This window comes from Hyla sarda, unplaced genomic scaffold (assembly GCF_029499605.1).
Source record: "Hyla sarda isolate aHylSar1 unplaced genomic scaffold, aHylSar1.hap1 scaffold_610, whole genome shotgun sequence".
NCBI lineage: Eukaryota > Metazoa > Chordata > Amphibia > Anura > Hylidae > Hyla > Hyla sarda.
This window is the reverse complement of record NW_026610625.1, coordinates 37,834-61,411: the sequence shown is the minus strand read 5'-3', so window position 1 is coordinate 61,411 and position 23,578 is coordinate 37,834. Positions and strand designations below refer to the sequence as shown.

General features: G+C 45.8%; 10 non-coding genes across 10 annotated transcripts; all 10 read right to left on the bottom strand.

Moving 5' to 3' along the window:
• Window positions 1-1,475: 1,475 nt before the first annotated feature.
• On the bottom strand, window positions 1,476-1,666 carry LOC130341065 (U2 spliceosomal RNA). Its single transcript, XR_008881066.1, has one exon. It is a non-coding gene; the product is annotated as a U2 spliceosomal RNA (small nuclear RNA).
• A 2,079-nt stretch (window positions 1,667-3,745) lies between these two features.
• On the bottom strand, window positions 3,746-3,936 carry LOC130341064 (U2 spliceosomal RNA). The gene has a single exon (XR_008881065.1). It is a non-coding gene; the product is annotated as a U2 spliceosomal RNA (small nuclear RNA).
• A 2,086-nt stretch (window positions 3,937-6,022) lies between these two features.
• LOC130341063 (U2 spliceosomal RNA) lies at window positions 6,023-6,213 on the bottom strand. The gene has a single exon (XR_008881064.1). It is a non-coding gene; the product is annotated as a U2 spliceosomal RNA (small nuclear RNA).
• A 2,083-nt stretch (window positions 6,214-8,296) lies between these two features.
• LOC130341061 (U2 spliceosomal RNA) lies at window positions 8,297-8,487 on the bottom strand. The gene has a single exon (XR_008881063.1). It is a non-coding gene; the product is annotated as a U2 spliceosomal RNA (small nuclear RNA).
• A 2,097-nt stretch (window positions 8,488-10,584) lies between these two features.
• Window positions 10,585-10,775, bottom strand: LOC130341070 (U2 spliceosomal RNA). The gene has a single exon (XR_008881071.1). It is a non-coding gene; the product is annotated as a U2 spliceosomal RNA (small nuclear RNA).
• Window positions 10,776-12,858: 2,083 nt separating this feature from the next.
• Window positions 12,859-13,049, bottom strand: LOC130341025 (U2 spliceosomal RNA). Its single transcript, XR_008881040.1, has one exon. It is a non-coding gene; the product is annotated as a U2 spliceosomal RNA (small nuclear RNA).
• Window positions 13,050-15,143: 2,094 nt separating this feature from the next.
• LOC130341058 (U2 spliceosomal RNA) lies at window positions 15,144-15,334 on the bottom strand. Its single transcript, XR_008881060.1, has one exon. It is a non-coding gene; the product is annotated as a U2 spliceosomal RNA (small nuclear RNA).
• A 2,085-nt stretch (window positions 15,335-17,419) lies between these two features.
• LOC130341024 (U2 spliceosomal RNA) lies at window positions 17,420-17,610 on the bottom strand. The gene has a single exon (XR_008881039.1). It is a non-coding gene; the product is annotated as a U2 spliceosomal RNA (small nuclear RNA).
• Window positions 17,611-19,713: 2,103 nt separating this feature from the next.
• On the bottom strand, window positions 19,714-19,904 carry LOC130341008 (U2 spliceosomal RNA). The gene has a single exon (XR_008881024.1). It is a non-coding gene; the product is annotated as a U2 spliceosomal RNA (small nuclear RNA).
• Window positions 19,905-22,002: 2,098 nt separating this feature from the next.
• LOC130341060 (U2 spliceosomal RNA) lies at window positions 22,003-22,193 on the bottom strand. The gene has a single exon (XR_008881062.1). It is a non-coding gene; the product is annotated as a U2 spliceosomal RNA (small nuclear RNA).
• Window positions 22,194-23,578: the final 1,385 nt, after the last annotated feature.

Sequence of the window (23,578 nt, the reverse complement as noted above, 5' to 3'; positions counted from 1 at the left end):
TAGTTCTGAGGGTTCTAGATGGATGCAACAATCTCCTGTTGCTTCTATGAAGGCCATAATAGACGACATCACCAAACAGCTCCATAGTCACATACACAGCAAAGGAGAGATGTTGTTTACACCTAGTGATGTCAGTGGTATTGAGTGACATCACAGCACAGTGCTAAGGCTCCTGGGCCTGGACACAGCAGCGGCTGCAATATCTCAACGGAGAATACGTTTATATATATGTGTGTGTGTGCGCGTATATATATATATATATTATATATATATATATATATATATATATATATATATATATATTTCTCCGCCGAAATCACTTTTAAACCCATTTCCACCTTTTTTTCCCTTCTCTTCCTCTTACTTTTTTTTCACGTTTTTTTACGTTTTTCTCCTTTTCGCCTCTTTTCTGGGCGTATTATTCTTCTTTTTCTTCTTTTTTTTCGTCTAATGCATACCCCATCAGTGCAGCAATGCTTATTCAATACCGCCAGCAGATGGAGACACTGGGGGATAATTTTCTAAGGATTTATACTGATTTTTCCTGTCTGAATTTGTCGCACAGAAAGTTGCAGGCCAAATATGTGTGACATTTCTGCGACTTTAGCTTCTAGAGCATTTTTACAACATTATACATAGGTGCTGAATACATAAAAAGCGACTGTTCAGCGACAGACAAGTCGCATCGGCTGAAAGTAGGCCAGAATGTCAGTCCATGTTGGAGCAGGTTTAGATACAGTCTAAAGTATAGATCTCAAAGTCTGTGCACAGAATTTAGCAAGGGCCTCGCACCTTCTGATGCATCAGGTAGGTGCACAATAGCATAGCCTAACCCTCTGTACTTTGGTCTATATTGATGCGGGACATAGACAGCCAGCTGATGACCAATCCATTAGTGCAATGGATGGCTGGAAGCATTTGTCTTTGCCTTTGCAATACCACAGAAGCAATGCATGGTCAATGTACAGCAATGACACACCTGTGTGAACAGCCAGGAGACCCCCCCCCCCCCATGTTATGTTACATAGTTACATAGTTAGTACGGTCGAAAAAAGACATATGTCCATCAAGTTCAACCAGGGAATTAAGGGGTAGGGGTGTGGCGCGATATTGGGGAAGGGATGAGATTTTATATTTCTTCATAAGCATTAATCTTATTTTGTCAATTAGGAACATTCAGCACCCACCCGCTATCAAGGCAGCTGCCTATCATGTCATGCCCTACCTGCACAGGTGTGCTGGCTACTCAAATGATCCAATTAAGGAGGCCATTTAGTCAGCAGCAGCAGAAGTCCTGTGCCTGGACGCTCCAACAGCGGCCAGACACAAGCAGAAGCAGAAGCAGCAGAAGCAGCAGCAGCACCACCTTTTGTTTTTTGGCTGCAGCAGCAGCAAGGCCCACAGGGCTGGCTAGCTGGCTAGCCAGCAAGCAGGTAGCAATGAAAGTAGGAATCTTTCTTTTTAACCCTGTAAGGGGGTGGTGCACTGTACCCGAAGATACTGCCATATCGGGTCAATGCATAGGGCGACGGAAGCAAGCTTCGAAATCGGCCCCCGTTCTCAAAAATCCATTTAATATATGGTCCCCAGATAGGGGACGTATCAGATATTAAACTGATAAGAACAGATACTACACTTGATCTTAGCCAAAAGGCCGAGAAGCGATAACCGTGAAAGGGGCGGGCCCAACAAGGTGCCCTTCATGGGCACTATCACTGCTTGCTGTCAGGGAGGCTGCCAGACAATTTTCCATGCACACTCTGGGCTGGGGGGCAGTCAACCACCAGTACACACAGCAGAACCTAAACCCATACCATTATTGCTAAGCAGCAAGACAGGGGCCCATTGCACTCCCACGGGGCCTTTTTAAATGCAATCCATAACCCGGATTTGCCAGGAACCCTTCTTACTCCTCCTACTTGCATGTGACACTGGGCTTAGGATCTGCATAGGAAACACACACACAAGCACACACCTACCTTTGTTGCCTGCAGATGCCTCCTTGGCTGTCCCCAAACGGTATCAAACCAACACCCACGGGAAGCTGTAAGCATAGAGGACATGCCTGCACCCCATTGGACTTACCTGTGTGGGTTAAACCCGGGTTATTTGACAACCTATGGCGGTGATGGTTCTGCTCAGGCAGAGCAGTGCTGATGCTCCTCATAAAGCTGTCGCTGCTGTGAAGGTTCTAGGTGACATCACAAATCCCTATGGTTACATACACAACAAAGCTGGGTTGTTGTTGTTTACACTCTGCAAGGCCTGTGGAAGTGAGTGACATCATAGCACTGTAGTTCTGAGGGTTCTAGATGGATGCAACAATCTCCTGTTGCTTCTATGAAGGCCATAATAGACGACATCACCAAACAGCTCCATAGTCACATACACAGCAAAGGAGAGATGTTGTTTACACCTAGTGATGTCAGTGGTATTGAGTGACATCACAGCACAGTGCTAAGGCTCCTGGGCCTGGACACAGCAGCGGCTGCAATATCTCAACGGAGAATACGTTTATATATATGTGTGTGTGTGCGCGTATATATATATATATATATATATATATATATATTTCTCCGCCGAAATCACTTTTAAACCCATTTCCACCTTTTTTTCCCTTCTCTTCCTCTTACTTTTTTTTCACGTTTTTTTACGTTTTTCTCCTTTTCGCCTCTTTTCTGGGCGTATTATTCTTCTTTTTCTTCTTTTTTTTCGTCTAATGCATACCCCATCAGTGCAGCAATGCTTATTCAATACCGCCAGCAGATGGAGACACTGGGGGATAATTTTCTAAGGATTTATACTGATTTTTCCTGTCTGAATTTGTCGCACAGAAAGTTGCAGGCCAAATATGTGTGACATTTCTGCGACTTTAGCTTCTAGAGCATTTTTACAACATTATACATAGGTGCTGAATACATAAAAAGCGACTGTTCAGCGACAGACAAGTCGCATCGGCTGAAAGTAGGCCAGAATGTCAGTCCATGTTGGAGCAGGTTTAGATACAGTCTAAAGTATAGATCTCAAAGTCTGTGCACAGAATTTAGCAAGGGCCTCGCACCTTCTGATGCATCAGGTAGGTGCACAATAGCATAGCCTAACCCTCTGTACTTTGGTCCATATTGATGCGGGACATAGACAGCCAGCTGATGACCAATCCATTAGTGCAATGGATGGCTGGAAGCATTTGTCTTTGCCTTTGCAATACCACAGAAGCAATGCATGGTCAATGTACAGCAATGACACACCTGTGTGAACAGCCAGGAGACCCCCCCCCCCCCCATGTTATGTTACATAGTTACATAGTTAGTACGGTCGAAAAAAGACATATGTCCATCAAGTTCAACCAGAGAATTAAGGGGTAGGGGTGTGGCGCGATATTGGGGAAGGGATGAGATTTTATATTTCTTCATAAGCATTAATCTTATTTTGTCAATTAGGAACATTCAGCACCCACCCGCTATCAAGGCAGCTGCCTATCATGTCATGCCCTACCTGCACAGGTGTGCTGGCTACTCAAATGATCCAATTAAGGAGGCCATTTAGTCAGCAGCAGCAGAAGTCCTGTGCCTGGACGCTCCAACAGCGGCCAGACACAAGCAGAAGCAGAAGCAGCAGAAGCAGCAGCAGCACCACCTTTTGTTTTTTGGCTGCAGCAGCAGCAAGGCCCACAGGGCTGGCTAGCTGGCTAGCCAGCAAGCAGGTAGCAATGAAAGTAGGAATCTTTCTTTTTAACCCTGTAAGGGGGTGGTGCACTGTACCCGAAGATACTGCCATATCGGGTCAATGCATAGGGCGACGGAAGCAAGCTTCGAAATCGGCCCCCGTTCTCAAAAATCCATTTAATATATGGTCCCCAGATAGGGGACGTATCAGATATTAAACTGATAAGAACAGATACTACACTTGATCTTAGCCAAAAGGCCGAGAAGCGATAACCGTGAAAGGGGCGGGCCCAACAAGGTGCCCTTCATGGGCACTATCACTGCTTGCTGTCAGGGAGGCTGCCAGACAATTTTCCATGCACACTCTGGGCTGGGGGGCAGTCAACCACCAGTACACACAGCAGAACCTAAACCCATACCATTATTGCTAAGCAGCAAGACAGGGGCCCATTGCACTCCCACGGGGCCTTTTTAAATGCAATCCATAACCCGGATTTGCCAGGAACCCTTCTTACTCCTCCTACTTGCATGTGACACTGGGCTTAGGATCTGCATAGGAAACACACACACAAGCACACACCTACCTTTGTTGCCTGCAGATGCCTCCTTGGCTGTCCCCAAACGGTATCAAACCAACACCCACGGGAAGCTGTAAGCATAGAGGACATGCCTGCACCCCATTGGACTTACCTGTGTGGGTTAAACCCGGGTTATTTGACAACCTATGGCGGTGATGGTTCTGCTCAGGCAGAGCAGTGCTGATGCTCCTCATAAAGCTGTCGCTGCTGTGAAGGTTCTAGGTGACATCACAAATCCCTATGGTTACATACACAACAAAGCTGGGTTGTTGTTTTTTACACTCTGCAAGGCCTGTGGAAGTGAGTGACATCATAGCACTGTAGTTCTGAGGGTTCTAGATGGATGCAACAATCTCCTGTTGCTTCTATGAAGGCCATAATAGACGACATCACCAAACAGCTCCATAGTCACATACACAGCAAAGGAGAGATGTTGTTTACACCTAGTGATGTCAGTGGTATTGAGTGACATCACAGCACAGTGCTAAGGCTCCTGGGCCTGGACACAGCAGCGGCTGCAATATCTCAACGGAGAATACGTTTATATATATGTGTGTGTGTGCGCGTATATATATATATATATATATATATATATATATATATATTTCTCCGCCGAAATCACTTTTAAACCCATTTCCACCTTTTTTTCCCTTCTCTTCCTCTTACTTTTTTTTCACGTTTTTTTACGTTTTTCTCCTTTTCGCCTCTTTTCTGGGCGTATTATTCTTCTTTTTCTTCTTTTTTTTCGTCTAATGCATACCCCATCAGTGCAGCAATGCTTATTCAATACCGCCAGCAGATGGAGACACTGGGGGATAATTTTCTAAGGATTTATACAGATTTTTCCTGTCTGAATTTGTCGCACAGAAAGTTGCAGGCCAAATATGTGTGACATTTCTGCGACTTTAGCTTCTAGAGCATTTTTACAACATTATACATAGGTGCTGAATACATAAAAAGCGACTGTTCAGCGACAGACAAGTCGCATCGGCTAAAAGTAGGCCAGAATGTCAGTCCATGTTGGAGCAGGTTTAGATACAGTCTAAAGTATAGATCTCAAAGTCTGTGCACAGAATTTAGCAAGGGCCTCGCACCTTCTGATGCATCAGGTAGGTGCACAATAGCATAGCCTAACCCTCTGTACTTTGGTCTATATTGATGCGGGACATAGACAGCCAGCTGATGACCAATCCATTAGTGCAATGGATGGCTGGAAGCATTTGTCTTTGCCTTTGCAATACCACAGAAGCAATGCATGGTCAATGTACAGCAATGACACACCTGTGTGAACAGCCAGGAGACCCCCCCCCCCCCCCATGTTATGTTACATAGTTACATAGTTAGTACGGTCGAAAAAAGACATATGTCCATCAAGTTCAACCAGGGAATTAAGGGGTAGGGGTGTGGCGCGATATTGGGGAAGGGATGAGATTTTATATTTCTTCATAAGCATTAATCTTATTTTGTCAATTAGGAACATTCAGCACCCACCCGCTATCAAGGCAGCTGCCTATCATGTCATGCCCTACCTGCACAGGTGTGCTGGCTACTCAAATGATCCAATTAAGGAGGCCATTTAGTCAGCAGCAGCAGAAGTCCTGTGCCTGGACGCTCCAACAGCGGCCAGACACAAGCAGAAGCAGAAGCAGCAGAAGCAGCAGCAGCACCACCTTTTGTTTTTTGGCTGCAGCAGCAGCAAGGCCCACAGGGCTGGCTAGCTGGCTAGCCAGCAAGCAGGTAGCAATGAAAGTAGGAATCTTTCTTTTTAACCCTGTAAGGGGGTGGTGCACTGTACCCGAAGATACTGCCATATCGGGTCAATGCATAGGGCGACGGAAGCAAGCTTCGAAATCGGCCCCCGTTCTCAAAAATCCATTTAATATATGGTCCCCAGATAGGGGACGTATCAGATATTAAACTGATAAGAACAGATACTACACTTGATCTTAGCCAAAAGGCCGAGAAGCGATAACCGTGAAAGGGGCGGGCCCAACAAGGTGCCCTTCATGGGCACTATCACTGCTTGCTGTCAGGGAGGCTGCCAGACAATTTTCCATGCACACTCTGGGCTGGGGGGCAGTCAACCACCAGTACACACAGCAGAACCTAAACCCATACCATTATTGCTAAGCAGCAAGACAGGGGCCCATTGCACTCCCACGGGGCCTTTTTAAATGCAATCCATAACCCGGATTTGCCAGGAACCCTTCTTACTCCTCCTACTTGCATGTGACACTGGGCTTAGGATCTGCATAGGAAACACACACACAAGCACACACCTACCTTTGTTGCCTGCAGATGCCTCCTTGGCTGTCCCCAAACGGTATCAAACCAACACCCACGGGAAGCTGTAAGCATAGAGGACATGCCTGCACCCCATTGGACTTACCTGTGTGGGTTAAACCCGGGTTATTTGACAACCTATGGCGGTGATGGTTCTGCTCAGGCAGAGCAGTGCTGATGCTCCTCATAAAGCTGTCGCTGCTGTGAAGGTTCTAGGTGACATCACAAATCCCTATGGTTACATACACAACAAAGCTGGGTTGTTGTTGTTTACACTCTGCAAGGCCTGTGGAAGTGAGTGACATCATAGCACTGTAGTTCTGAGGGTTCTAGATGGATGCAACAATCTCCTGTTGCTTCTATGAAGGCCATAATAGACGACATCACCAAACAGCTCCATAGTCACATACACAGCAAAGGAGAGACGTTGTTTACACCTAGTGATGTCAGTGGTATTGAGTGACATCACAGCACAGTGCTAAGGCTCCTGGGCCTGGACACAGCAGCGGCTGCAATATCTCAACGGAGAATACGTTTATATATATGTGTGTGTGTGCGCGTATATATATATATATATATATATATATATATATATATATATATTTCTCCGCCGAAATCACTTTTAAACCCATTTCCACCTTTTTTTCCCTTCTCTTCCTCTTACTTTCTTTTCACGTTTTTTTACGTTTTTCTCCTTTTCGCCTCTTTTCTGGGCGTATTATTCTTCTTTTTCTTCTTTTTTTTCGTCTAATGCATACCCCATCAGTGCAGCAATGCTTATTCAATACCGCCAGCAGATGGAGACACTGGGGGATAATTTTCTAAGGATTTATACTGATTTTTCCTGTCTGAATTTGTCGCACAGAAAGTTGCAGGCCCAATATGTGTGACATTTCTGCGACTTTAGCTTCTAGAGCATTTTTACAACATTATACATAGGTGCTGAATACATAAAAAGCGACTGTTCAGCGGCAGACAAGTCGCATCGGCTGAAAGTAGGCCAGAATGTCAGTCCATGTTGGAGCAGGTTTAGATACAGTCTAAAGTATAGATCTCAAAGTCTGTGCACAGAATTTAGCAAGGGCCTCGCACCTTCTGATGCATCAGGTAGGTGCACAATAGCATAGCCTAACCCTCTGTACTTTGGTCTATATTGATGCGGGACATAGACAGCCAGCTGATGACCAATCCATTAGTGCAATGGATGGCTGGAAGCATTTGTCTTTGCCTTTGCAATACCACAGAAGCAATGCATGGTCAATGTACAGCAATGACACACCTGTGTGAACAGCCAGGAGACCCCCCCCATGTTATGTTACATAGTTACATAGTTAGTACGGTCGAAAAAAGACATATGTCCATCAAGTTCAACCAGGGAATTAAGGGGTAGGGGTGTGGCGCGATATTGGGGAAGGGATGAGATTTTATATTTCTTCATAAGCATTAATCTTATTTTGTCAATTAGGAACATTCAGCACCCACCCGCTATCAAGGCAGCTGCCTATCATGTCATGCCCTACCTGCACAGGTGTGCTGGCTACTCAAATGATCCAATTAAGGAGGCCATTTAGTCAGCAGCAGCAGAAGTCCTGTGCCTGGACGCTCCAACAGCGGCCAGACACAAGCAGAAGCAGAAGCAGCAGAAGCAGCAGCAGCACCACCTTTTGTTTTTTGGCTGCAGCAGCAGCAAGGCCCACAGGGCTGGCTAGCTGGCTAGCCAGCAAGCAGGTAGCAATGAAAGTAGGAATCTTTCTTTTTAACCCTGTAAGGGGGTGGTGCACTGTACCCGAAGATACTGCCATATCGGGTCAATGCATAGGGCGACGGAAGCAAGCTTCGAAATCGGCCCCCGTTCTCAAAAATCCATTTAATATATGGTCCCCAGATAGGGGACGTATCAGATATTAAACTGATAAGAACAGATACTACACTTGATCTTAGCCAAAAGGCCGAGAAGCGATAACCGTGAAAGGGGCGGGCCCAACAAGGTGCCCTTCATGGGCACTATCACTGCTTGCTGTCAGGGAGGCTGCCAGACAATTTTCCATGCACACTCTGGGCTGGGGGGCAGTCAACCACCAGTACACACAGCAGAACCTAAACCCATACCATTATTGCTAAGCAGCAAGACAGGGGCCCATTGCACTCCCACGGGGCCTTTTTAAATGCAATCCATAACCCGGATTTGCCAGGAACCCTTCTTACTCCTCCTACTTTGATGTGACACTGGGCTTAGGATCTGCATAGGAAACACACACACAAGCACACACCTACCTTTGTTGCCTGCAGATGCCTCCTTGGCTGTCCCCAAACGGTATCAAACCAACACCCACGGGAAGCTGTAAGCATAGAGGACATGCCTGCACCCCATTGGACTTACCTGTGTGGGTTAAACCCGGGTTATTTGACAACCTATGGCGGTGATGGTTCTGCTCAGGCAGAGCAGTGCTGATGCTCCTCATAAAGCTGTCGCTGCTGTGAAGGTTCTAGGTGACATCACAAATCCCTATGGTTACATACACAACAAAGCTGGGTTGTTGTTGTTTACACTCTGCAAGGCCTGTGGAAGTGAGTGACATCATAGCACTGTAGTTCTGAGGGTTCTAGATGGATGCAACAATCTCCTGTTGCTTCTATGAAGGCCATAATAGACGACATCACCAAACAGCTCCATAGTCACATACACAGCAAAGGAGAGATGTTGTTTACACCTAGTGATGTCAGTGGTATTGAGTGACATCACAGCACAGTGCTAAGGCTCCTGGGCCTGGACACAGCAGCGGCTGCAATATCTCAACGGAGAATACGTTTATATATATGTGTGTGTGTGCGCGTATATATATATATATATATATATATATATATATATATATATATATATATTTCTCCGCCGAAATCACTTTTAAACCCATTTCCACCTTTTTTTCCCTTCTCTTCCTCTTACTTTTTTTTCACGTTTTTTTACGTTTTTCTCCTTTTCGCCTCTTTTCTGGGCGTATTATTCTTCTTTTTCTTCTTTTTTTTCGTCTAATGCATACCCCATCAGTGCAGCAATGCTTATTCAATACCGCCAGCAGATGGAGACACTGGGGGATAATTTTCTAAGGATTTATACTGATTTTTCCTGTCTGAATTTGTCGCACAGAAAGTTGCAGGCCAAATATGTGTGACATTTCTGCGACTTTAGCTTCTAGAGCATTTTTACAACATTATACATAGGTGCTGAATACATAAAAAGCGACTGTTCAGCGACAGACAAGTCGCATCGGCTGAAAGTAGGCCAGAATGTCAGTCCATGTTGGAGCAGGTTTAGATACAGTCTAAAGTATAGATCTCAAAGTCTGTGCACAGAATTTAGCAAGGGCCTCGCACCTTCTGATGCATCAGGTAGGTGCACAATAGCATAGCCTAACCCTCTGTACTTTGGTCTATATTGATGCGGGACATAGACAGCCAGCTGATGACCAATCCATTAGTGCAATGGATGGCTGGAAGCATTTGTCTTTGCCTTTGCAATACCACAGAAGCAATGCATGGTCAATGTACAGCAATGACACACCTGTGTGAACAGCCAGGAGACCCCCCCCCCCCCCCCATGTTATGTTACATAGTTACATAGTTAGTACGGTCGAAAAAAGACATATGTCCATCAAGTTCAACCAGGGAATTAAGGGGTAGGGGTGTGGCGCGATATTGGGGAAGGGATGAGATTTTATATTTCTTCATAAGCATTAATCTTATTTTGTCAATTAGGAACATTCAGCACCCACCCGCTATCAAGGCAGCTGCCTATCATGTCATGCCCTACCTGCACAGGTGTGCTGGCTACTCAAATGATCCAATTAAGGAGGCCATTTAGTCAGCAGCAGCAGAAGTCCTGTGCCTGGACGCTCCAACAGCGGCCAGACACAAGCAGAAGCAGAAGCAGCAGAAGCAGCAGCAGCACCACCTTTTGTTTTTTGGCTGCAGCAGCAGCAAGGCCCACAGGGCTGGCTAGCTGGCTAGCCAGCAAGCAGGTAGCAATGAAAGTAGGAATCTTTCTTTTTAACCCTGTAAGGGGGTGGTGCACTGTACCCGAAGATACTGCCATATCGGGTCAATGCATAGGGCGACGGAAGCAAGCTTCGAAATCGGCCCCCGTTTTCAAAAATCCATTTAATATATGGTCCCCAGATAGGGGACGTATCAGATATTAAACTGATAAGAACAGATACTACACTTGATCTTAGCCAAAAGGCCGAGAAGCGATAACCGTGAAAGGGGCGGGCCCAACAAGGTGCCCTTCATGGGCACTATCACTGCTTGCTGTCAGGGAGGCTGCCAGACAATTTTCCATGCACACTCTGGGCTGGGGGGCAGTCAACCACCAGTACACACAGCAGAACCTAAACCCATACCATTATTGCTAAGCAGCAAGACAGGGGCCCATTGCACTCCCACGGGGCCTTTTTAAATGCAATCCATAACCCGGATTTGCCAGGAACCCTTCTTACTCCTCCTACTTGCATGTGACACTGGGCTTAGGATCTGCATAGGAAACACACACACAAGCACACACCTACCTTTGTTGCCTGCAGATGCCTCCTTGGCTGTCCCCAAACGGTATCAAACCAACACCCACGGGAAGCTGTAAGCATAGAGGACATGCCTGCACCCCATTGGACTTACCTGTGTGGGTTAAACCCGGGTTATTTGACAACCTATGGCGGTGATGGTTCTGCTCAGGCAGAGCAGTGCTGATGCTCCTCATAAAGCTGTCGCTGCTGTGAAGGTTCTAGGTGACATCACAAATCCCTATGGTTACATACACAACAAAGCTGGGTTGTTGTTGTTTACACTCTGCAAGGCCTGTGGAAGTGAGTGACATCATAGCACTGTAGTTCTGAGGGTTCTAGATGGATGCAACAATCTCCTGTTGCTTCTATGAAGGCCATAATAGACGACATCACCAAACAGCTCCATAGTCACATACACAGCAAAGGAGAGATGTTGTTTACACCTAGTGATGTCAGTGGTATTGAGTGACATCACAGCACAGTGCTAAGGCTCCTGGGCCTGGACACAGCAGCGGCTGCAATATCTCAACGGAGAATACGTTTATATATATGTGTGTGTGTGCGCGTATATATATATATATATATATATATATATATATATATATATATTTCTCCGCCGAAATCACTTTTAAACCCATTTCCACCTTTTTTTCCCTTCTCTTCCTCTTACTTTTTTTTCACGTTTTTTTACGTTTTTCTCCTTTTCGCCTCTTTTCTGGGCGTATTATTCTTCTTTTTCTTCTTTTTTTTCGTCTAATGCATACCCCATCAGTGCAGCAATGCTTATTCAATACCGCCAGCAGATGGAGACACTGGGGGATAATTTTCTAAGGATTTATACAGATTTTTCCTGTCTGAATTTGTCGCACAGAAAGTTGCAGGCCAAATATGTGTGACATTTCTGCGACTTTAGCTTCTAGAGCATTTTTACAACATTATACATAGGTGCTGAATACATAAAAAGCGACTGTTCAGCGACAGACAAGTCGCATCGGCTGAAAGTAGGCCAGAATGTCAGTCCATGTTGGAGCAGGTTTAGATACAGTCTAAAGTATAGATCTCAAAGTCTGTGCACAGAATTTAGCAAGGGCCTCGCACCTTCTGATGCATCAGGTAGGTGCACAATAGCATAGCCTAACCCTCTGTACTTTGGTCTATATTGATGCGGGACATAGACAGCCAGCTGATGACCAATCCATTAGTGCAATGGATGGCTGGAAGCATTTGTCTTTGCCTTTGCAATACCACAGAAGCAATGCATGGTCAATGTACAGCAATGACACACCTGTGTGAACAGCCAGGAGACCCCCCCCATGTTATGTTACATAGTTACATAGTTAGTACGGTCGAAAAAAGACATATGTCCATCAAGTTCAACCAGGGAATTAAGGGGTAGGGGTGTGGCGCGATATTGGGGAAGGGATGAGATTTTATATTTCTTCATAAGCATTAATCTTATTTTGTCAATTAGGAACATTCAGCACCCACCCGCTATCAAGGCAGCTGCCTATCATGTCATGCCCTACCTGCACAGGTGTGCTGGCTACTCAAATGATCCAATTAAGGAGGCCATTTAGTCAGCAGCAGCAGAAGTCCTGTGCCTGGACGCTCCAACAGCGGCCAGACACAAGCAGAAGCAGAAGCAGCAGAAGCAGCAGCAGCACCACCTTTTGTTTTTTGGCTGCAGCAGCAGCAAGGCCCACAGGGCTGGCTAGCTGGCTAGCCAGCAAGCAGGTAGCAATGAAAGTAGGAATCTTTCTTTTTAACCCTGTAAGGGGGTGGTGCACTGTACCCGAAGATACTGCCATATCGGGTCAATGCATAGGGCGACGGAAGCAAGCTTCGAAATCGGCCCCCGTTCTAAAAAATCCATTTAATATATGGTCCCCAGATAGGGGACGTATCAGATATTAAACTGATAAGAACAGATACTACACTTGATCTTAGCCAAAAGGCCGAGAAGCGATAACCGTGAAAGGGGCGGGCCCAACAAGGTGCCCTTCATGGGCACTATCACTGCTTGCTGTCAGGGAGGCTGCCAGACAATTTTCCATGCACACTCTGGGCTGGGGGGCAGTCAACCACCAGTACACACAGCAGAACCTAAACCCATACCATTATTGCTAAGCAGCAAGACAGGGGCCCATTGCACTCCCACGGGGCCTTTTTAAATGCAATCCATAACCCGGATTTGCCAGGAACCCTTCTTACTCCTCCTACTTGCATGTGACACTGGGCTTAGGATCTGCATAGGAAACACACACACAAGCACACACCTACCTTTGTTGCCTGCAGATGCCTCCTTGGCTGTCCCCAAACGGTATCAAACCAACACCCACGGGAAGCTGTAAGCATAGAGGACATGCCTGCACCCCATTGGACTTACCTGTGTGGGTTAAACCCGGGTTATTTGACAACCTATGGCGGTGATGGTTCTGCTCAGGCAGAGCAGTGCTGATGCTCCTCATAAAGCTGTCGCTGCTGTGAAGGTTCTAGGTGACATCACAAATCCCTATGGTTACATACACAACAAAGCTGGGTTGTTGTTGTTTACACTCTGCAAGGCCTGTGGAAGTGAGTGACATCATAGCACTGTAGTTCTGAGGGTTCTAGATGGATGCAACAATCTCCTGTTGCTTCTATGAAGGCCATAATAGACGACATCACCAAACAGCTCCATAGTCACATACACAGCAAAGGAGAGATGTTGTTTACACCTAGTGATGTCAGTGGTATTGAGTGACATCACAGCACAGTGCTAAGGCTCCTGGGCCTGGACACAGCAGCGGCTGCAATATCTCAACGGAGAATACGTTTATATATATGTGTGTGTGTGCGCGTATATATATATATATATATATATATATATATATATATATATATATATTTCTCCGCCGAAATCACTTTTAAACCCATTTCCACCTTTTTTTCCCTTCTCTTCCTCTTACTTTTTTTTCACGTTTTTTTACGTTTTTCTCCTTTTCGCCTCTTTTCTGGGCGTATTATTCTTCTTTTTCTTCTTTTTTTTCGTCTAATGCATACCCCATCAGTGCAGCAATGCTTATTCAATACCGCCAGCAGATGGAGACACTGGGGGATAATTTTCTAAGGATTTATACTGATTTTTCCTGTCTGAATTTGTCGCACAGAAAGTTGCAGGCCAAATATGTGTGACATTTCTGCGACTTTAGCTTCTAGAGCATTTTTACAACATTATACATAGGTGCTGAATACATAAAAAGCGACTGTTCAGCGACAGACAAGTCGCATCGGCTGAAAGTAGGCCAGAATGTCAGTCCATGTTGGAGCAGGTTTAGATACAGTCTAAAGTATAGATCTCAAAGTCTGTGCACAGAATTTAGCAAGGGCCTCGCACCTTCTGATGCATCAGGTAGGTGCACAATAGCATAGCCTAACCCTCTGTACTTTGGTCTATATTGATGCGGGACATAGACAGCCAGCTGATGACCAATCCATTAGTGCAATGGATGGCTGGAAGCATTTGTCTTTGCCTTTGCAATACCACAGAAGCAATGCATGGTCAATGTACAGCAATGACACACCTGTGTGAACAGCCAGGAGACCCCCCCCCCCCCCCATGTTATGTTACATAGTTACATAGTTAGTACGGTCGAAAAAAGACATATGTCCATCAAGTTCAACCAGGGAATTAAGGGGTAGGGGTGTGGCGCGATATTGGGGAAGGGATGAGATTTTATATTTCTTCATAAGCATTAATCTTATTTTGTCAATTAGGAACATTCAGCACCCACCCGCTATCAAGGCAGCTGCCTATCATGTCATGCCCTACCTGCACAGGTGTGCTGGCTACTCAAATGATCCAATTAAGGAGGCCATTTAGTCAGCAGCAGCAGAAGTCCTGTGCCTGGACGCTCCAACAGCGGCCAGACACAAGCAGAAGCAGAAGCAGCAGAAGCAGCAGCAGCACCACCTTTTGTTTTTTGGCTGCAGCAGCAGCAAGGCCCACAGGGCTGGCTAGCTGGCTAGCCAGCAAGCAGGTAGCAATGAAAGTAGGAATCTTTCTTTTTAACCCTGTAAGGGGGTGGTGCACTGTACCCGAAGATACTGCCATATCGGGTCAATGCATAGGGCGACGGAAGCAAGCTTCGAAATCGGCCCCCGTTTTCAAAAATCCATTTAATATATGGTCCCCAGATAGGGGACGTATCAGATATTAAACTGATAAGAACAGATACTACACTTGATCTTAGCCAAAAGGCCGAGAAGCGATAACCGTGAAAGGGGCGGGCCCAACAAGGTGCCCTTCATGGGCACTATCACTGCTTGCTGTCAGGGAGGCTGCCAGACAATTTTCCATGCACACTCTGGGCTGGGGGGCAGTCAACCACCAGTACACACAGCAGAACCTAAACCCATACCATTATTGCTAAGCAGCAAGACAGGGGCCCATTGCACTCCCACGGGGCCTTTTTAAATGCAATCCATAACCCGGATTTGCCAGGAACCCTTCTTACTCCTCCTACTTGCATGTGACACTGGGCTTAGGATCTGCATAGGAAACACACACACAAGCACACACCTACCTTTGTTGCCTGCAGATGCCTCCTTGGCTGTCCCCAAACGGTATCAAACCAACACCCACGGGAAGCTGTAAGCATAGAGGACATGCCTGCACCCCATTGGACTTACCTGTGTGGGTTAAACCCGGGTTATTTGACAACCTATGGCGGTGATGGTTCTGCTCAGGCAGAGCAGTGCTGATGCTCCTCATAAAGCTGTCGCTGCTGTGAAGGTTCTAGGTGACATCACAAATCCCTATGGTTACATACACAACAAAGCTGGGTTGTTGTTGTTTACACTCTGCAAGGCCTGTGGAAGTGAGTGACATCATAGCACTGTAGTTCTGAGGGTTCTAGATGGATGCAACAATCTCCTGTTGCTTCTATGAAGGCCATAATAGACGACATCACCAAACAGCTCCATAGTCACATACACAGCAAAGGAGAGATGTTGTTTACACCTAGTGATGTCAGTGGTATTGAGTGACATCACAGCACAGTGCTAAGGCTCCTGGGCCTGGACACAGCAGCGGCTGCAATATCTCAACGGAGAATACGTTTATATATATGTGTGTGTGTGCGCGTATATATATATATATATATATATATATATATATATATATATATATTTCTCCGCCGAAATCACTTTTAAACCCATTTCCACCTTTTTTTCCCTTCTCTTCCTCTTACTTTTTTTTCACGTTTTTTTACGTTTTTCTCCTTTTCGCCTCTTTTCTGGGCGTATTATTCTTCTTTTTCTTCTTTTTTTTCGTCTAATGCATACCCCATCAGTGCAGCAATGCTTATTCAATACCGCCAGCAGATGGAGACACTGGGGGATAATTTTCTAAGGATTTATACAGATTTTTCCTGTCTGAATTTGTCGCACAGAAAGTTGCAGGCCAAATATGTGTGACATTTCTGCGACTTTAGCTTCTAGAGCATTTTTACAACATTATACATAGGTGCTGAATACATAAAAAGCGACTGTTCAGCGACAGACAAGTCGCATCGGCTGAAAGTAGGCCAGAATGTCAGTCCATGTTGGAGCAGGTTTAGATACAGTCTAAAGTATAGATCTCAAAGTCTGTGCACAGAATTTAGCAAGGGCCTCGCACCTTCTGATGCATCAGGTAGGTGCACAATAGCATAGCCTAACCCTCTGTACTTTGGTCTATATTGATGCGGGACATAGACAGCCAGCTGATGACCAATCCATTAGTGCAATGGATGGCTGGAAGCATTTGTCTTTGCCTTTGCAATACCACAGAAGCAATGCATGGTCAATGTACAGCAATGACACACCTGTGTGAACAGCCAGGAGACCCCCCCCATGTTATGTTACATAGTTACATAGTTAGTACGGTCGAAAAAAGACATATGTCCATCAAGTTCAACCAGGGAATTAAGGGGTAGGGGTGTGGCGCGATATTGGGGAAGGGATGAGATTTTATATTTCTTCATAAGCATTAATCTTATTTTGTCAATTAGGAACATTCAGCACCCACCCGCTATCAAGGCAGCTGCCTATCATGTCATGCCCTACCTGCACAGGTGTGCTGGCTACTCAAATGATCCAATTAAGGAGGCCATTTAGTCAGCAGCAGCAGAAGTCCTGTGCCTGGACGCTCCAACAGCGGCCAGACACAAGCAGAAGCAGAAGCAGCAGAAGCAGCAGCAGCACCACCTTTTGTTTTTTGGCTGCAGCAGCAGCAAGGCCCACAGGGCTGGCTAGCTGGCTAGCCAGCAAGCAGGTAGCAATGAAAGTAGGAATCTTTCTTTTTAACCCTGTAAGGGGGTGGTGCACTGTACCCGAAGATACTGCCATATCGGGTCAATGCATAGGGCGACGGAAGCAAGCTTCGAAATCGGCCCCCGTTCTAAAAAATCCATTTAATATATGGTCCCCAGATAGGGGACGTATCAGATATTAAACTGATAAGAACAGATACTACACTTGATCTTAGCCAAAAGGCCGAGAAGCGATAACCGTGAAAGGGGCGGGCCCAACAAGGTGCCCTTCATGGGCACTATCACTGCTTGCTGTCAGGGAGGCTGCCAGACAATTTTCCATGCACACTCTGGGCTGGGGGGCAGTCAACCACCAGTACACACAGCAGAACCTAAACCCATACCATTATTGCTAAGCAGCAAGACAGGGGCCCATTGCACTCCCACGGGGCCTTTTTAAATGCAATCCATAACCCGGATTTGCCAGGAACCCTTCTTACTCCTCCTACTTGCATGTGACACTGGGCTTAGGATCTGCATAGGAAACACACACACAAGCACACACCTACCTTTGTTGCCTGCAGATGCCTCCTTGGCTGTCCCCAAACGGTATCAAACCAACACCCACGGGAAGCTGTAAGCATAGAGGACATGCCTGCACCCCATTGGACTTACCTGTGTGGGTTAAACCCGGGTTATTTGACAACCTATGGCGGTGATGGTTCTGCTCAGGCAGAGCAGTGCTGATGCTCCTCATAAAGCTGTCGCTGCTGTGAAGGTTCTAGGTGACATCACAAATCCCTATGGTTACATACACAACAAAGCTGGGTTGTTGTTGTTTACACTCTGCAAGGCCTGTGGAAGTGAGTGACATCATAGCACTGTAGTTCTGAGGGTTCTAGATGGATGCAACAATCTCCTGTTGCTTCTATGAAGGCCATAATAGACGACATCACCAAACAGCTCCATAGTCACATACACAGCAAAGGAGAGATGTTGTTTACACCTAGTGATGTCAGTGGTATTGAGTGACATCACAGCACAGTGCTAAGGCTCCTGGGCCTGGACACAGCAGCGGCTGCAATATCTCAACGGAGAATACGTTTATATATATGTGTGTGTGTGCGCGTATATATATATATATATATATATATATATATATATATATATATATATATATATATTTCTCCGCCGAAATCACTTTTAAACCCATTTCCACCTTTTTTTCCCTTCTCTTCCTCTTACTTTTTTTTCACGTTTTTTTACGTTTTTCTCCTTTTCGCCTCTTTTCTGGGCGTATTATTCTTCTTTTTCTTCTTTTTTTTCGTCTAATGCATACCCCATCAGTGCAGCAATGCTTATTCAATACCGCCAGCAGATGGAGACACTGGGGGATAATTTTCTAAGGATTTATACTGATTTTTCCTGTCTGAATTTGTCGCACAGAAAGTTGCAGGCCAAATATGTGTGACATTTCTGCGACTTTAGCTTCTAGAGCATTTTTACAACATTATACATAGGTGCTGAATACATAAAAAGCGACTGTTCAGCGACAGACAAGTCGCATCGGCTGAAAGTAGGCCAGAATGTCAGTCCATGTTGGAGCAGGTTTAGATACAGTCTAAAGTATAGATCTCAAAGTCTGTGCACAGAATTTAGCAAGGGCCTCGCACCTTCTGATGCATCAGGTATGTGCACAATAGCATAGCCTAACCCTCTGTACTTTGGTCTATATTGATGCGGGACATAGACAGCCAGCTGATGACCAATCCATTAGTGCAATGGATGGCTGGAAGCATTTGTCTTTGCCTTTGCAATACCACAGAAGCAATGCATGGTCAATGTACAGCAATGACACACCTGTGTGAACAGCCAGGAGACCCCCCCCCCCCCCCCATGTTATGTTACATAGTTACATAGTTAGTACGGTCGAAAAAAGACATATGTCCATCAAGTTCAACCAGGGAATTAAGGGGTAGGGGTGTGGCGCGATATTGGGGAAGGGATGAGATTTTATATTTCTTCATAAGCATTAATCTTATTTTGTCAATTAGGAACATTCAGCACCCACCCGCTATCAAGGCAGCTGCCTATCATGTCATGCCCTACCTGCACAGGTGTGCTGGCTACTCAAATGATCCAATTAAGGAGGCCATTTAGTCAGCAGCAGCAGAAGTCCTGTGCCTGGACGCTCCAACAGCGGCCAGACACAAGCAGAAGCAGAAGCAGCAGAAGCAGCAGCAGCACCACCTTTTGTTTTTTGGCTGCAGCAGCAGCAAGGCCCACAGGGCTGGCTAGCTGGCTAGCCAGCAAGCAGGTAGCAATGAAAGTAGGAATCTTTCTTTTTAACCCTGTAAGGGGGTGGTGCACTGTACCCGAAGATACTGCCATATCGGGTCAATGCATAGGGCGACGGAAGCAAGCTTCGAAATCGGCCCCCGTTTTCAAAAATCCATTTAATATATGGTCCCCAGATAGGGGACGTATCAGATATTAAACTGATAAGAACAGATACTACACTTGATCTTAGCCAAAAGGCCGAGAAGCGATAACCGTGAAAAGGGGCGGGCCCAACAAGGTGCCCTTCATGGGCACTATCACTGCTTGCTGTCAGGGAGGCTGCCAGACAATTTTCCATGCACACTCTGGGCTGGGGGGCAGTCAACCACCAGTACACACAGCAGAACCTAAACCCATACCATTATTGCTAAGCAGCAAGACAGGGGCCCATTGCACTCCCACGGGGCCTTTTTAAATGCAATCCATAACCCGGATTTGCCAGGAACCCTTCTTACTCCTCCTACTTGCATGTGACACTGGGCTTAGGATCTGCATAGGAAACACACACACAAGCACACACCTACCTTTGTTGCCTGCAGATGCCTCCTTGGCTGTCCCCAAACGGTATCAAACCAACACCCACGGGAAGCTGTAAGCATAGAGGACATGCCTGCACCCCATTGGACTTACCTGTGTGGGTTAAACCCGGGTTATTTGACAACCTATGGCGGTGATGGTTCTGCTCAGGCAGAGCAGTGCTGATGCTCCTCATAAAGCTGTCGCTGCTGTGAAGGTTCTAGGTGACATCACAAATCCCTATGGTTACATACACAACAAAGCTGGGTTGTTGTTGTTTACACTCTGCAAGGCCTGTGGAAGTGAGTGACATCATAGCACTGTAGTTCTGAGGGTTCTAGATGGATGCAACAATCTCCTGTTGCTTCTATGAAGGCCATAATAGACGACATCACCAAACAGCTCCATAGTCACATACACAGCAAAGGAGAGATGTTGTTTACACCTAGTGATGTCAGTGGTATTGAGTGACATCACAGCACAGTGCTAAGGCTCCTGGGCCTGGACACAGCAGCGGCTGCAATATCTCAACGGAGAATACGTTTATATATATGTGTGTGTGTGCGCGTATATATATATATATATATATATATATATATATATATATATATATATATTTCTCCGCCGAAATCACTTTTAAACCCATTTCCACCTTTTTTTCCCTTCTCTTCCTCTTACTTTTTTTTCACGTTTTTTTACGTTTTTCTCCTTTTCGCCTCTTTTCTGGGCGTATTATTCTTCTTTTTCTTCTTTTTTTTCGTCTAATGCATACCCCATCAGTGCAGCAATGCTTATTCAATACCGCCAGCAGATGGAGACACTGGGGGATAATTTTCTAAGGATTTATACAGATTTTTCCTGTCTGAATTTGTCGCACAGAAAGTTGCAGGCCAAATATGTGTGACATTTCTGCGACTTTAGCTTCTAGAGCATTTTTACAACATTATACATAGGTGCTGAATACATAAAAAGCGACTGTTCAGCGACAGACAAGTCGCATCGGCTGAAAGTAGGCCAGAATGTCAGTCCATGTTGGAGCAGGTTTAGATACAGTCTAAAGTATAGATCTCAAAGTCTGTGCACAGAATTTAGCAAGGGCCTCGCACCTTCTGATGCATCAGGTAGGTGCACAATAGCATAGCCTAACCCTCTGTACTTTGGTCTATATTGATGCGGGACATAGACAGCCAGCTGATGACCAATCCATTAGTGCAATGGATGGCTGGAAGCATTTGTCTTTGCCTTTGCAATACCACAGAAGCAATGCATGGTCAATGTACAGCAATGACACACCTGTGTGAACAGCCAGGAGACCCCCCCCCCCCCCCCATGTTATGTTACATAGTTACATAGTTAGTACGGTCGAAAAAAGACATATGTCCATCAAGTTCAACCAGGGAATTAAGGGGTAGGGGTGTGGCGCGATATTGGGGAAGGGATGAGATTTTATATTTCTTCATAAGCATTAATCTTATTTTGTCAATTAGGAACATTCAGCACCCACCCGCTATCAAGGCAGCTGCCTATCATGTCATGCCCTACCTGCACAGGTGTGCTGGCTACTCAAATGATCCAATTAAGGAGGCCATTTAGTCAGCAGCAGCAGAAGTCCTGTGCCTGGACGCTCCAACAGCGGCCAGACACAAGCAGAAGCAGAAGCAGCAGAAGCAGCAGCAGCACCACCTTTTGTTTTTTGGCTGCAGCAGCAGCAAGGCCCACAGGGCTGGCTAGCTGGCTAGCCAGCAAGCAGGTAGCAATGAAAGTAGGAATCTTTCTTTTTAACCCTGTAAGGGGGTGGTGCACTGTACCCGAAGATACTGCCATATCGGGTCAATGCATAGGGCGACGGAAGCAAGCTTCGAAATCGGCCCCCGTTCTCAAAAATCCATTTAATATATGGTCCCCAGATAGGGGACGTATCAGATATTAAACTGATAAGAACAGATACTACACTTGATCTTAGCCAAAAGGCCGAGAAGCGATAACCGTGAAAGGGGCGGGCCCAACAAGGTGCCCTTCATGGGCACTATCACTGCTTGCTGTCAGGGAGGCTGCCAGACAATTTTCCATGCACACTCTGGGCTGGGGGGCAGTCAACCACCAGTACACACAGCAGAACCTAAACCCATACCATTATTGCTAAGCAGCAAGACAGGGGCCCATTGCACTCCCACGGGGCCTTTTTAAATGCAATCCATAACCCGGATTTGCCAGGAACCCTTCTTACTCCTCCTACTTGCATGTGACACTGGGCTTAGGATCTGCATAGGAAACACACACACAAGCACACACCTACCTTTGTTGCCTGCAGATGCCTCCTTGGCTGTCCCCAAACGGTATCAAACCAACACCCACGGGAAGCTGTAAGCATAGAGGACATGCCTGCACCCCATTGGACTTACCTGTGTGGGTTAAACCCGGGTTATTTGACAACCTATGGCGGTGATGGTTCTGCTCAGGCAGAGCAGTGCTGATGCTCCTCATAAAGCTGTCGCTGCTGTGAAGGTTCTAGGTGACATCACAAATCCCTATGGTTACATACACAACAAAGCTGGGTTGTTGTTGTTTACACTCTGCAAGGCCTGTGGAAGTGAGTGACATCATAGCACTGTAGTTCTGAGGGTTCTAGATGGATGCAACAATCTCCTGTTGCTTCTATGAAGGCCATAATAGACGACATCACCAAACAGCTCCATAGTCACATACACAGCAAAGGAGAGATGTTGTTTACACCTAGTGATGTCAGTGGTATTGAGTGACATCACAGCACAGTGCTAAGGCTCCTGGGCCTGGACACAGCAGCGGCTGCAATATCTCAACGGAGAATACGTTTATATATATGTGTGTGTGTGCGCGTATATATATATATATATATATATATATATATATATATATATATATTTCTCCGCCGAAATCACTTTTAAACCCATTTCCACCTTTTTTTCCCTTCTCTTCCTCTTACTTTTTTTTCACGTTTTTTTACGTTTTTCTCCTTTTCGCCTCTTTTCTGGGCGTATTATTCTTCTTTTTCTTCTTTTTTTTCGTCTAATGCATACCCCATCAGTGCAGCAATGCTTATTCAATACCGCCAGCAGATGGAGACACTGGGGGATAATTTTCTAAGGATTTATACTGATTTTTCCTGTCTGAATTTGTCGCACAGAAAGTTGCAGGCCAAATATGTGTGACATTTCTGCGACTTTAGCTTCTAGAGCATTTTTACAACATTATACATAGGTGCTGAATACATAAAAAGCGACTGTTCAGCGACAGACAAGTCGCATCGGCTGAAAGTAGGCCAGAATGTCAGTCCATGTTGGAGCAGGTTTAGATACAGTCTAAAGTATAGATCTCAAAGTCTGTGCACA